Below are 12,950 nucleotides of genomic sequence, written 5' to 3' on the forward strand. Positions count from 1 at the left end.
GGGGGGGTTAGGAACGTCACGAATTGTCTCCAAAAAATCGATAGCTAGAAGACAGCAGGAGGTAGAGCCAAGTTAAAGATGCCCCCTACAGAGAGGGAAAGGGAAGGGGGGGCATGAGAGAGGTGCCAGTGCTGGAGGAGCACTGGGGGACTGGAGAAGCTGGCATGGAAAGCTGCCAGACCTGAAACCTCACTGCCTCAGGCAAGGACGTCATCCCCTTAAACCCACTCGGCTTGCTCCGGAGGGCTCTGTCACACGCCACTGGGTGCCTGTCCAGGCTTCCTCAGATCACAGGCGTCGGAATGAGTAAATAGCTATTATTAGACTGTCCTCTCCCGCCTGCCCACACACACACCTAACCCTTCAGGTCAGCACTAAACTACCCCCCAGATAACAACCTCTCTGGACTTTACCCAGTCCTAAGCTTTTCTATGTCCCCTGGGGAACTGTTCCCTGTCTCAACTGTGATGGCAGAGGAAGGGTCTCCTCATGAGGCAGCAGCAGGGACTGAGATCTTCCTGCCCCAGCACCAAGCACATTTCTGGGGTGTTCTCCCAGTCTTCTCCATCAGCCCCTGTCACTGGAGTAGGGGCAATGCAGAGGTTCCCTAGTTGCTCAGAGATGAACACCTTCAGCTCACTGTGACATCAAAGATTAGTGAGTCCCATGGGGAGGCCAGGGGCAGCGGGGCAGTGATGGGCAGGGGGAGGACACTGTGCTCCACTGAGACAGGAGGCTGTGCTGGCAGTACCCAGCTGTGTGGGGAATGGGGCCCTCAGTGCTCTGCTTCACTGGAGGATGAAGGTTAATTCTTTTCTAATTGCTATTGTGAGACCTTCCAGCCACAGGTGTACTTCAGCTAAATCCCATCCCATTGCACAGGCTTCCACCTAATCATTTCCCTTCAGTGCTATCACAGCTAGCTGCTCGCCTGCCCTCTCCTAAACTGTCAGATTTCCATGTCCTTCCAAAGACTTGCTGCAATCCAGACAAGATGACTGCATTTCAGTGCTGACTGGAGCCTTTGCAATGCAGCCTATAAAACACTTTGGGAGCTTTCCAGAAGGAAGATGGTTGAGAAACATCAGCAATAGCAGTCCATACACCTTCCCTGACACTGTCCTTTGTGACCCTTTCCCAGTCCTCTCTTCTCCCTCCTCCCATCCCTACACAACCATTTCCAGGACTGGAGAGTGGTGCTGCCAGGCATGGAAGGAGTGTCTTTCCAGAATGAGATTTGCCTCAATTTCCATTAGCAACGGAAAAGAGAAGGGAAAAAAAAAAAAAAAAAAAAAGTCCAAATTAAGCTGCTTGATTACTGAAATTAATCTTGTCACTTAGCATTCCTATTCCACAGAACAGGGCCTTTGATTAGCCTCCTTGTTTCAGAATATTACAAGCAGACGTTTATTAAGCAGAAGACAATTTCTCTGCAGGGGGAGAGGGGCAGCTGATTCCCAAGGGAAGGCAGCTCCTGGGATAAGACACGGCCCCAGCTATGCTCGCATCGCTGACACGCAGAGGGTGCTGCTCTGATAATGCAGCCAGGAACCCCCAAGGATCCTCCAAAATCCTCCGCCCAACATATGACTAAGGCCCATCCTGTTGTTACTGCCATAGGCTTGGTATTTATAAGGCTGGCAGCTCTTGCAGCAAGTTATCGCTTACTATTACCATCACCCTGACAGCCCTCCAAGGCTGTGAGGTGCTGTGCCTCCCCTGCCTGCTTGCTTTGAGCACTAAGGGAACAGAGCCAGGCTGAGAGCACTCCCCAGGGCAACAAGCAGATCAGGGGACTCACATGTGGGGCTTCCAGCACTGCATTTCCCTCCCTGCTTCCTCCCCAGTCCCATGCAGCATCACAAACAACATGGCTGTGACTTTGCACATCTATGCTGTCATAAGCTGCTGTGAGCATTTCTGTTGCATAGGGGGTACTCACACAAAAATCACTGCTTCAGTGCAGGCATACACTGTACTTCTGACCCATCACAGAAAGCCATAACTGCCTGAGTGGCTGAAGGAAGAGCTCACAGAGGGCAGCAGGATGCCACCAGCATGCCTCCAGGATCCTGCCCTTCTCTAGGAGGTGCCAGACAGGAGTTCCTGGTACCACTGGTACTGAAATGGAACAAGAGAGGGTAGGACTTCGTATCCTAAGTCCTTTTCTGACTTAACACCCTAGTCAAAGGATACTTGGACATGGTAACATGTTCACCATCATCCCAGGCAAATCATAAGCAAATTTTAAGTAAGCTAAACTGATGACCAGGTTTCAGTGCTGTCATCCAGCACTGAAAGGTTATAAAATCAAAGATCAACTCTTTTTGCTGTTTTCCTTTTCCCTCCTATGCAAGGGATGTTTTTGTATTTCAGACCTTATGCACAGTACTGATATTATAAAATGGCTACATTCCAGTCTGTGTGCTACAGCACCACAGTGTCAGTGCTCCATCTTCCAGGAGAAATACAGATAAAAGGGGACCATTAGAGTAAGGCCTGTGTATGCTTAAAGTACAACTGTTTACATGTTGTTGTTCTGGAAACTAGCAAAATTTGACAGTTTTCAAACCACTTTCATCAAAGTGCCTCCAACTACTTTACAAACACTAACCAACTAAGTTTGAAAGCAAGCCAAATACTCCAGGTGCTTGTTTGCCCTCACCAGTGAGGCCAAACTTGTTTGTCCCCTGGGGAAGTAAATACGTATCATAATCATTTCTGTTCTACAGGCAGGCAAACTGAGGCATTGAGAAACCACATGGTACGGAGATAAGCCAAAAGCAGAGGGGATCTTTTCTTGCTTTGGTTTTTCAGCAGCCCTCTGCATCCCCACTCTGTGATGCAGCCACTCAGCCCCCAAGCTGCATTTAGTAGCACAGATATAACCGCAGATCAAAGATTCTAGAGCTGACCAAAGTTCTTTGAACCTCCAAAACTATTCTGAGGGGCACAGCTGGAGACTGGGACACAGGTGTGCAACAAGCTCCAATTTTATCTAAGCTGATTTCGGCCTGCTCAAATTTTCCTCCTCCAGGGTGGTGGGCAGAGCATATGGGCTGATCAAGAAACAGCACTCTGATGAGGCATCTACAGGTTTGCTGAGGTTTTGTTTGCGGGTTTACTGTTTCTTGGGTACCAGGGCTGTGTGAAGCATTGAAATTCCACCCTGAGCAGCAGTGAGCGGCAGAACCTGGTTTCCATAGCACTGCCATGGAAACCGCGCTCTGCGAATCTGTGCCTCCAGGCCCCTCTGCGGCTGAAGCATCTCTTGCTCATCCCCAGCACCCACCTCCACATTACAAGCCCCCAGACCTCACTGCATGCTTCAGATTATTATAGGGTATAGTGCATAGGAAAAGTGGACCCTATTTGGTTCCATCCTGGAACACTGTATGCAAAATTGAGCTTGGAAGAAAAATACTAACAGCATACTTGCTTCCCCCCTTTCTATACACAGAAGTAGAAAAACCTGCAGTTAAAATTCCTCAACTTGCATTCACAGAAGTCAAATCTTGCTTGGTGATATATTAAGGTACAAACCCAATAATCTCAGGCAATGGGTCCTTTTACCTGCCTTTGTCTTTCTGGAACACTGGCTTCAAAAAAGGAAGAACTTAATTAATTACTGGAATGTGGAAAAGGTTTTCCCTTATCTTTTCTTCTTCTTTTTTTTTTTTTTTTTTTTCTTCTCCTTTGTGCTTTCCATCCCATTGATCATATTAAATAATAATAATAATAATAATAATAATAATTTAAAAAACAAAAACAAAAAACAAAAAGCCTCATGACAAGGGCTCAGTAAAGTGGGTAAAATGGAGAAGGAAAAGTCATGACAGATGTGTGCAAAATCTATGCTATTTCTTCCCTGCATCTGCTGATTGCTTGGAGAAATGCACAGCAACACATACCTGGAATGGGCATTTCAATACCTCTAACAGGTGCAGCCTATGAGCATTAACAAGCCACCTCCCCAGGCTGGGAGACCAGCATCCCAATAGGTCAGTCCATAACAGCCTTGGCCATCATGAAGAGTTTGAATTCTTAGTGCTCCAACCCTTTATCCAGGGACTAGAACAGGGACATTATGATCTAAATTTTAGAGCAAAAGCACTGGAAAACCAAGTGAAAGTCAAGACATGGATCAAAAGTCAAAAGCTTCTGTTCATGTTCCTGCACCACAGGTTTTCAGACAAGAACCAAATCCAGACTGAGAAAAATCCAGTCTCTTCTCCACCAAAACTCTGTTCCCTTAAAGATTACTGAAAAGGATATTATGTTATCAGGACTGGTCACACTCAGAAATTCTGTCCCAAAGGGGTTTGGAATCATCCACAACCAATGGTATAGAGCTGCTTTATATACTCTGAAATGGCAGTTCTCCTCTGACAAGAACAGAGGAAATTGAGGCCTTGGACGGGAGAAGGACCTTAATTCAGCATCCATCAAAGGCACAGGCCCTCAAATCTTCCTTTCCCAGGCAAGTGTCACAATAACAGCAATTAACAAATATCAAGATAATATCAAATTTTGCATATTTATAACCTGTCTACTACCAACCCAAACAAGCACACTGCACTGCTCTGTGAGGCAACCTGTGATGTCACATAAGCCAGCTTTTGCCCCTTTGAGACCTGCATGTGGAGCAGGGTTGAGCATATCAGTCATGTTGTGGCCAAGGCAACGTCTCTTTCTCCTGTCCTGGCTGTATCTCATCTGACACCTTGCTGAGCAAAATGACCGATTCTTTGCATTTCATTACGGAACATGAAGAAGGTCACCTGTCTTCCATCATATATGTCCACCTGACCTGACAGTCTCCTAAACAGAGTATTTTCCTTGTCACCAGGCCTACCTGTAGCTTTTCTTCTCCAGCATGTATGTCAATAATATCATTTTAATGAAGTAAGGAAGGTTCTCAAACCCCAGATTTGTTGAGCTTTTCAGTTTGGCTTACTTGTCCCTTTGCATAACTAACTTCAAATCCCAATTGGCTCTGTCCTCACTTCTGGAATCCTGACATCTCCTAGACAAAAAAGCCTGCAGAGAGCACCCCTTACTCAACTGATACCATGCTGCAATTTAAGAGCTTAATAAAGACCAAATACATTCCCCCCCCCCCCCATCTCTTTCATTCTGTTCCTTATTACTTTAGTAATAACATCTGTTAAATCATGTGTGAAGAAAACTTGCAGCTACATGTCAAAATCCATGCAAAATACTTAAAATTCATGCCTGCTAAGGTAGCCTATTGTTAGATGTTACTATGTCAGGTGTACCAGGAGTGGAGAACCAAATTTGGTATGCATGATCACCTACTTAGCTGGAGTGTCTTCTAATAAGGTTCACTCAAAGTGAGAATAATAGCTTAGGACAAGTACATACTGTATTGTTTAAATTTTGTTCCACGGGTAATATGAAAAAATGAGTGACTATTTTGTTGCAATGGGCCAACTTTCTTGTACCATTAACTTTTTCACTTGACCTGGCCTACATTTTTGCTATGTCTGTGAAAAGCTTTGGCAGCCCCTTCAATATCATTGTTCTTTGGAGCCCAGGATAAAACCTGTTTGGCCCCTCCCAAGTTTCTTTTAAATCCCTAAATTACACTTACATAATCTTCAGTCTCTCATCGCATATTAACTGGACATCTTTGCTTAGAAGTGCTGTCAAGACCCAGGCTGCTGAAACGAGACACAGATTTTCCCACAAAGATCTTGGTTCTTCTTCCTTGTCAGCAGGGCGATATTGGTGATACTGTGATATACCCACACTAACAAATCTTCCAAGTATATCATTTACACTACATTGGTTCTGGTTCTTCATAAAGCTTCTCAGATCCTCCGATAACAGATTTATGAAGTTCTAATGCAGCTCAAAATCTCCACTATCTAAATGTTCGTACCCTCCGTATTAGAATTTCTCTTCTTGCAGTAGCAGGAACTGATCTATTTTTAAACATTTATTTATTCTTTCAGAGTCTATGTGTCCAGCTTTACACACTTCCCTTTACCACTTGATGATTCTCAGACGAATAAACCTTTTCAATTACTCTAATCTTTGCTTAATATCAAAAGGGAATTTTCTAGGATCATGAATCATCATCTGACTCGGCTCCTCCTGCTTTACCCTACAGCCAAGCAGCTTCCATCATCCTTGGAAAATATCCTTGTATGATATCTTTAAGGGATCTCAAATGATTTTAACTGTAGAACAACAGATCATTCCTTCTCAAGTTCCCTGGGCTGTAAGCCATGCTTTTAGTTCAGTTACTCCCCTCCAAAATCTAACTCATCCCCATATGTCCTGAATTTCCCTACTTTATCACTTCCTTCCATTAGTTTTTCTTTCAAGGCTAAAGTCATTTTTTCTGGCATCAGACTAACATACTCCCACTTCAAGAAGTATCTCACTTGCTTTAAGACTAAAAACAAAATCATCTGCTATTGCAAAACTATCCTTTCAGATAGAAAGAGCTGCCCAGTTTTAATGATGTTGGCATCTTCCTTAACTATACTGGGAATGCATTTAAGTAAAGCACAGCACTGCAGTTCCTACACTCTTTTCTCAAATGTCAGCCCCAAGTTGGTTATTGTTTATTGCAACATCAGGAACTCCCTGTGCCATTTCTGGTGGGTGCTGACTTTGAAGCAGAAAGGTGGCCAGAGCACTTTCTGCAGACTTCTCCTTTGGCAGTATGTTGAATTCCTCACCAAACCTGCTGTGTTTCTGGACTTAGTGATTCCTCTGCTTGGAAAATTCAAACTACTCATCCAAGGTTAACCATTGGATACTCCTGTGTTTGTGATCTCTCCCCCATCACCCACAGAGTTTTGTTGTTTCCTACCATCGTCTTTCTGTTTACCAGGGACTGCCTTAACCTCTTAGATTGACACAAAGAGTCTTCATCCTTTCATCTTTCACAAGCCCTCTTCAGTTTTTTTGTCTTTTTAGTGCTGTGGTACAAAACCACAATTGAATTTGCACTGGCTGCCAAATCATTTTATACTCTCCCAGTTCAAATGTAACCTCATACTACAGCTGAAAACCCCAAGAACAGCCCATGTCCCAGCATGGGACCTGACATCAGTTACCTACTCTTTTCATTTTGCTTGCAGGTTTAGAGTCAGTTACAATGCAAATCTTTCCTTGCATCACCAGTATTTCTAGAGACATGGTGCTGGCAAGGCTTTTGTCTGTTCTTTCTTCTACTCATCAAGTTTTCTTAGCTCCTTTTACTCCTGTTGCCATGTGTTTTCCAGCAGTTGCTCAGAGCCTAGATGCCCACTTCATTCAGCATTTACCGACAGGCCACACTGTAGGAGTAGGGAGAACAGCTCTTTACCACTGCCTACTGCTGGCTCCTGACAAACCATCTTATAAGTTGTATGTACCACAAGCCCTGGAGAACATGTCCTCTGTGCAAGGACTTGCTCAGGCAGCTCAGAAATGACAAGCTAAAATGTATTCTAAAATACATTTCTACTAATGGCCAAAGCTTTCTTGGAAAGACCTAGTGATCACTCCATTCTCAGGGCTTCTGGTCATGTAAAAAAAGCAGATTCTACTGTATTGTGACTGGCCATCCTTGTAACAAACTCTGGAAACAGATTCAATCAATCATGCAGAGCTGCAGAATGTGTTCCCTTTAACAGGCACATCTGGCTCAGTTATTTCACCATCCATGCCCCTCACAGAGCTGTATTTCTGCATTCCCGCATTCCCTAGATACTATACAAAGCAACGTAGAGTGGACCTACACTGCCTTGCAGGATGATCCAGAAGACACTGTGCTGCTCACAGCCATGCAACATATCAAACTGCAGAGAAGAACAATTGCAGAAGGCAAAATTCTAACCATCTTGGACAACTGCCACATAGAGTCCAAGCAAAGCACCTCTCCTACACACTGTGCTACTCATCAGGCTTCATAAGAACACAAATCTATACAGAAAAAGGATGCACTTGTTTCGTAGCTCTAGTTTATAAATACTAGGCTCAGAGAGCAGCATGTTCTAGCCAACTCTTAACGCATCCATTTTTTAATCTATTCTCTTTAAAAAATATCTGTAGATGTAAATATGCCAACATGCCATCTTGGACCCATACAAACTCCTTCTGAATGCCGCAGAATAAGATGTTATGCAGGACATCAGCACTAAGCCTTGAGCTCAGCCCCTTTTCAACATATCATGTGCATGTCTTCCATAATACAAATCCTTTGCTTCTTTGCTCATCCTTCAACCTCAACTCATCTGACTTCCCCAGATTTCTGACAGCTTCAGCTCTATGTTCTTATCAATGCTCCTCATCAAATACAGATTCAGTACTACGATCCTGCACTTAAAAATCCCCTTTATTCCTCTACAAGGCCCATGAGGCACTGCTGCCCCTCTGAAGAGGAGATACAGGTCCTCAGCAAGGGCCTGGTTTGGCTGAGCCCCAGACAAAAAGAAGCACTAGAGCAACCACACAGAATATTTTGCTCTATCCCACCCTGTATTTGCATCTCCATATGTCCTCAGGAGGAGGAAGCATCTATGTATGGAGTGGTGAGATATAGAAGGCTGCAGATCATGAGAATGGGGCAAGAGCTTCACCGGTGACAGGTTCTCCTTTGTTAATAAGAAAGGATCCCAAACAGCTTGAGGAGAATTTCAGTCATGAGTTTTGTCTGAAGGGGAATATGTGAGCAATTCTGCTGCATTTCTTGAGCCATCCAAACAAAACAAAACAAAACAAAACAAAACAAATAAAAAAAAAACCAACATTGTTGTTTAAAGTTGGAAGGTAAAAAAAAAATCTCCAAATTATCGTGAACGAAAAGTCAAACTTCAATATATTTCACAAAAATATAAAGGATATAATTTAAAAAACTCCATTTTGGGAGATCACAGGAAGATATTTCTTTTAGCCTGTCACCTACTCAGCTGGCAGACAAGGGATCAGGCAGGGCCACAGCCTCTGTGCAGACCGAACGACCTGCCCCATTTCCATCACCACTGTGACAGGACTGATGCGTTCCCAGGGGACTTTTCAATACTGTACAATGAACAGTTTCCAGCAGAAAATTGTTCCACCAGTAATCTTTCAATGAAATCTACTGTACATTTAGAAACATGTAGTAAATACCAGAATAGTGAGCATAAATCATAAACAATTCACATTCTGTGATCTACAGTGCCTGTACAAAAGGCACAAAAGTAAAACAAGCCCCTTAAAACATCAATCCCACATAAAACAGCAAATGATCAGCACAAGCTTTTGTGAAAGGAATTCTAAGCTGGACTCCAATTTTGCTTCTGTCACTTCATCTCCCTCCAAAAGCTCTGGTTGCCTTCTCATTTTTGGTTAGAAGCATCCAGCTGCTTTGGACTGTGATCCCACTATTGTCTGCATAGCGGTTTCTTCCATGTCTATGAAGATCCTTGCTGAAGACCACAAGGATCTGCCACAGAGCCAGAGACACACACGTAATCAGTGCACAGAGCCCAAGTCTGCCACACCCGAACATTTTCTGCCACACAGAAACGTGTGCATACTGCACTTGCACGCTGGGTTACAGACTCAACTTCATCTTTTCTTGAAAGCTCACATCTTCCCTACCAGCTCTCTCTCCTGTGGGACTCCGTGGCTGGGAAAATTAAAATTTTGTTTCCTTCAAATGCTAAGCCTCCTTTTTTTTTTTTTTTTTTCCTAGAGGCTGCTACAATTCTTTCTCTGTGATCTGAAATTGCAGCAATAATTATATTTCCTATTTTGTTCACTGTAGTCGACTGTTTTGGCAGTCATTCTGTAGCAGTAATACACACGTAAAGACTCATCCTGCATTTTTCAATCCAATTTAAAGGGAATTGTTTCTCAAGAAAAGCAAGGGAGAGAAAACGTTCCCTTCTGGCAAGAACTTCAAGCATGTGGGTATTACATGCAAGAATTTTACCTACTTGTCTTATTCATCATTGCATTTTACAAGCACTGATTTAAATTCCTTGCACTTCGGCAGAGGCCTGAGAGTTTCTTTATGTTGCTTTCCCTTAGTTCCCCTTTGATTCTCCCAGCACTTTAGAGAGAGAACTTCGAATTTTTTGGTTCACTCTACCCGACGATGCTAAGAGTGCCGAGAGCTCTTGTTTTGTTCGTGTTTTGTTCTGAGGCTGTTTGTTTATTCTAGACTAAGGAAAAGGATGAGGTAGGAATGAAGGCAGGGATGGAGTAGGAGGAAAGGGAATCATTATTAATTCTTGCCATCAGCTCACTCTCTTGGTTTGATTTAAACAAGTTGCCCTAAAGTTTTCTTTCTAATTATTTTTGCTGAAATACCCAGAAGCATTTCATAACGACATTTACATGTATAATGTAGCATTATTAATGTTAAACAAAGTCTTTTAAATCCCCTCCATTTTACAAGCTTCATACTCTTTCAAAATAAATTCTGTTCACAGTAACATCTCGCAGACACAGGCACACATCACTGTTATTTTATTATGTGCGGATACTTCTTCCCTTTCCCCATGTGTTTTCAACCTTGATGTTCACTAAGGCATGAAGGAGTAAGAGCAGCACAACAATGAAGATGCTGGGGACAAAAACAGCAAGGGCTGGAGCAAGCCGAGTAAGATGACAAAAAATTCAACTTTTTAATCCTACACAACTATCTCTGCATTCCAGACAGAGCAAGCAGTAGAAATAACAGCATTACTAGAAAGACAGATTTCAGAATATCTCAGTGGCAACAAGAAAAAAAAAGAACTGAAAGTTTAGGAAGCAAAGTTTGTATTTGGGAAGCTTCCTGTCTCTGTAACCCAACAAGTCTGAGTTTTCAGCCATCTTTCCAGCTTGCACCACCAAAACTTGCACATTACCTGAGGAAGCTTCAGCTACATCTGCTGAAATTACAAGAAATCTCTGGAACTTTGCTTTGTTATTTTTAATTGTTGTTTTAATTGGCTTTTCCCTCTCCCAAGCATCAATGATTTGGCATCAGTTGGGTCTTACAAGACCTCTGCTGCATCCTACCCTGTGACCCAGATCTTGCTTTGCTTGGCAAACCAAGCCATGCCCTGTGCTCTGCTCTCTGCTCAAGCATTGTAGAGCAGCTGGACAAGAGGCTGCCAGAGATGTCAAAGTGCTTCCACAGCAGTGATGCAGAATATTGCAGGTTTCCAACAGAAGGTACTTCTTCACCCCAGGAGTAGTTAAACAGCGGAACAGCTTGTCTACCGTTATTTGATTTACTGGATGCTAAAAGCTTGCATGTGTTCTTAAATGCCAGCAATTTGCACATAGGTAAATGTGTGGAAGAAAAACCCATCCAGGGCTACTAAATACAAATATTTACCCTCTAGAGTGTTCTGACTAATAACCCCTCGGACGCCTGGAGAATATTCTGAAGAAGTATCGACTTGGGAGACTTTCAGCACCAGTGCAGAGATGAGGTAATGGCATAGGGAGAAGACAGTAAGCACACCACAGCCATACACCACCCTCCTCTGCTAACCTCCCTGTCTCCTCACCACAATCCTTCCCCACTTCCAATAAGAAACTCAAAGCTCCCCCTTGCAGAGCTGGCACACTCAAAGTTGGCACGGGTTTCAGAGGAATTAATTTGGACGGGCAAAGTCTGATCCCTTTCCTGGAGCGTGCAGCAGAGAAGGCAGCGCTCAACACTTCAGACATCAAGGAAAAGGGAGAGAAAGAGATGAGAAAAAACCTCACGTAGAAAAGGCAGCAGGAAAATGTCCTAATTTGGAGAGACAGGCCTCATTGCCATGGCAACCCAGAATCGCCCCACAGCAGCCAGATCTGACTTTGTATGTGGTGTTAAACGGCTCAACCGTTAAGAGAAACGAATAAAGAAAAAATAATACTATTGTGACAGGGGAATGGAAAGTATTTGGTAATAAAGAGCTTTAACACTGGCGCACACTGGCAAGCAAAGTGAACCTTTTTGAGACTAAAGCTGTATTTTTATCCCTGCTGCTATGTGCACACACATTTTTTCATGCCTTTGCTTTGGCTCTGAGGTCACCTCCTCGCTGTGCTGCCAGATCCTGCCTCCCAAGCAACAGTGGAAAAATGGCCCTGCTCTCTTCTTTAAAACCTCCTACAAATACCTCACAGGACAAGGCAGAAACTGGGAACGCATGGCAAACCACATGGGGACAGTGCAGATGGCAGCACGTGTCACTGAAGAAGTGGCCACAAGGCATGGGGTGACAGTAGCCACCAGCTTCTGTTCCAGTCGCATAATGCACATATTGCTGGCTGAGACAGGAGCGTGCATCTCAGTGGCTGTTAATTAATTATCTGATATTGCTCCAAGATCTTTCTGCATGCTTTAGTTTATGAATGAATAAATATCATGTCAATTCTCTTCTCCCTATCACTTTTGCCTCCTTCTGCTCTCATCCTTAGGGCACCCCCACTGCTGATCCTTGTCAAACACCTGAGTTCTATAGGTTTCCTCATCCTTTCCTTATCCTAGACAGACTTCTGCCACCTTTCCTCAGCCCCCATGAGAAGACACACTGACTTGGTTGGGGCTGCCCCTCAAAGGCTGATAGCACATCAAGGTGGACCACTACAAAGAAGAGTAAGGCAAAGCAAGCAGCAGAGAAAGAATGCCAGAAATTGACTTTATCCTCTGGAGGTTCCTGAATTGTAACTGAAGGAACAAGTCCCAGGGGATAAGTTCCCATAGGACTATTCCCTACAGGTTCCTAAGTAAATTAATTGTCACAACAAGATCTCAGGAACCTCTTAAGTGTCTAATCTATTCACGTCAGCTTGTTTCCATAACCACTTTATTCATCAAATGGAAGCAAAACATTTGGCCAAAAGGATTCCTTGATAGCACAGATGCATGCAGCATGGAGAGGACATGCCTTCTTATGGGCTTGGTAACACAGTGACACAGCTACACCTGCCTACATTACCTCTTCTCATACAAA

At 43.6% G+C, this 12,950-nt stretch overlaps 1 protein-coding gene across 5 annotated transcripts in view; it reads right to left on the bottom strand.

The window, feature by feature from the left end:
* GRIN2B (glutamate ionotropic receptor NMDA type subunit 2B) overlaps nucleotides 1–12,950 on the bottom strand; it is a 211,905-nt gene that overhangs the window by 147,138 nt on the left and 51,817 nt on the right. Inside the window, exon 1 of one of the 5 annotated variants that reach the window (XM_032444372.1) lies at nucleotides 414–554. The exons of the other annotated variants lie outside the window; for them this stretch is intronic. The gene's annotated coding sequence lies outside the window, so the exon portion shown is untranslated. Of the gene's footprint in view, nucleotides 1–413; nucleotides 555–12,950 lie in introns of those variants that run through there. 5 annotated transcript variants of the gene reach the window in all.

This window comes from Coturnix japonica, chromosome 1 (genome assembly GCF_001577835.2).
Source record: "Coturnix japonica isolate 7356 chromosome 1, Coturnix japonica 2.1, whole genome shotgun sequence".
NCBI lineage: Eukaryota > Metazoa > Chordata > Aves > Galliformes > Phasianidae > Coturnix > Coturnix japonica.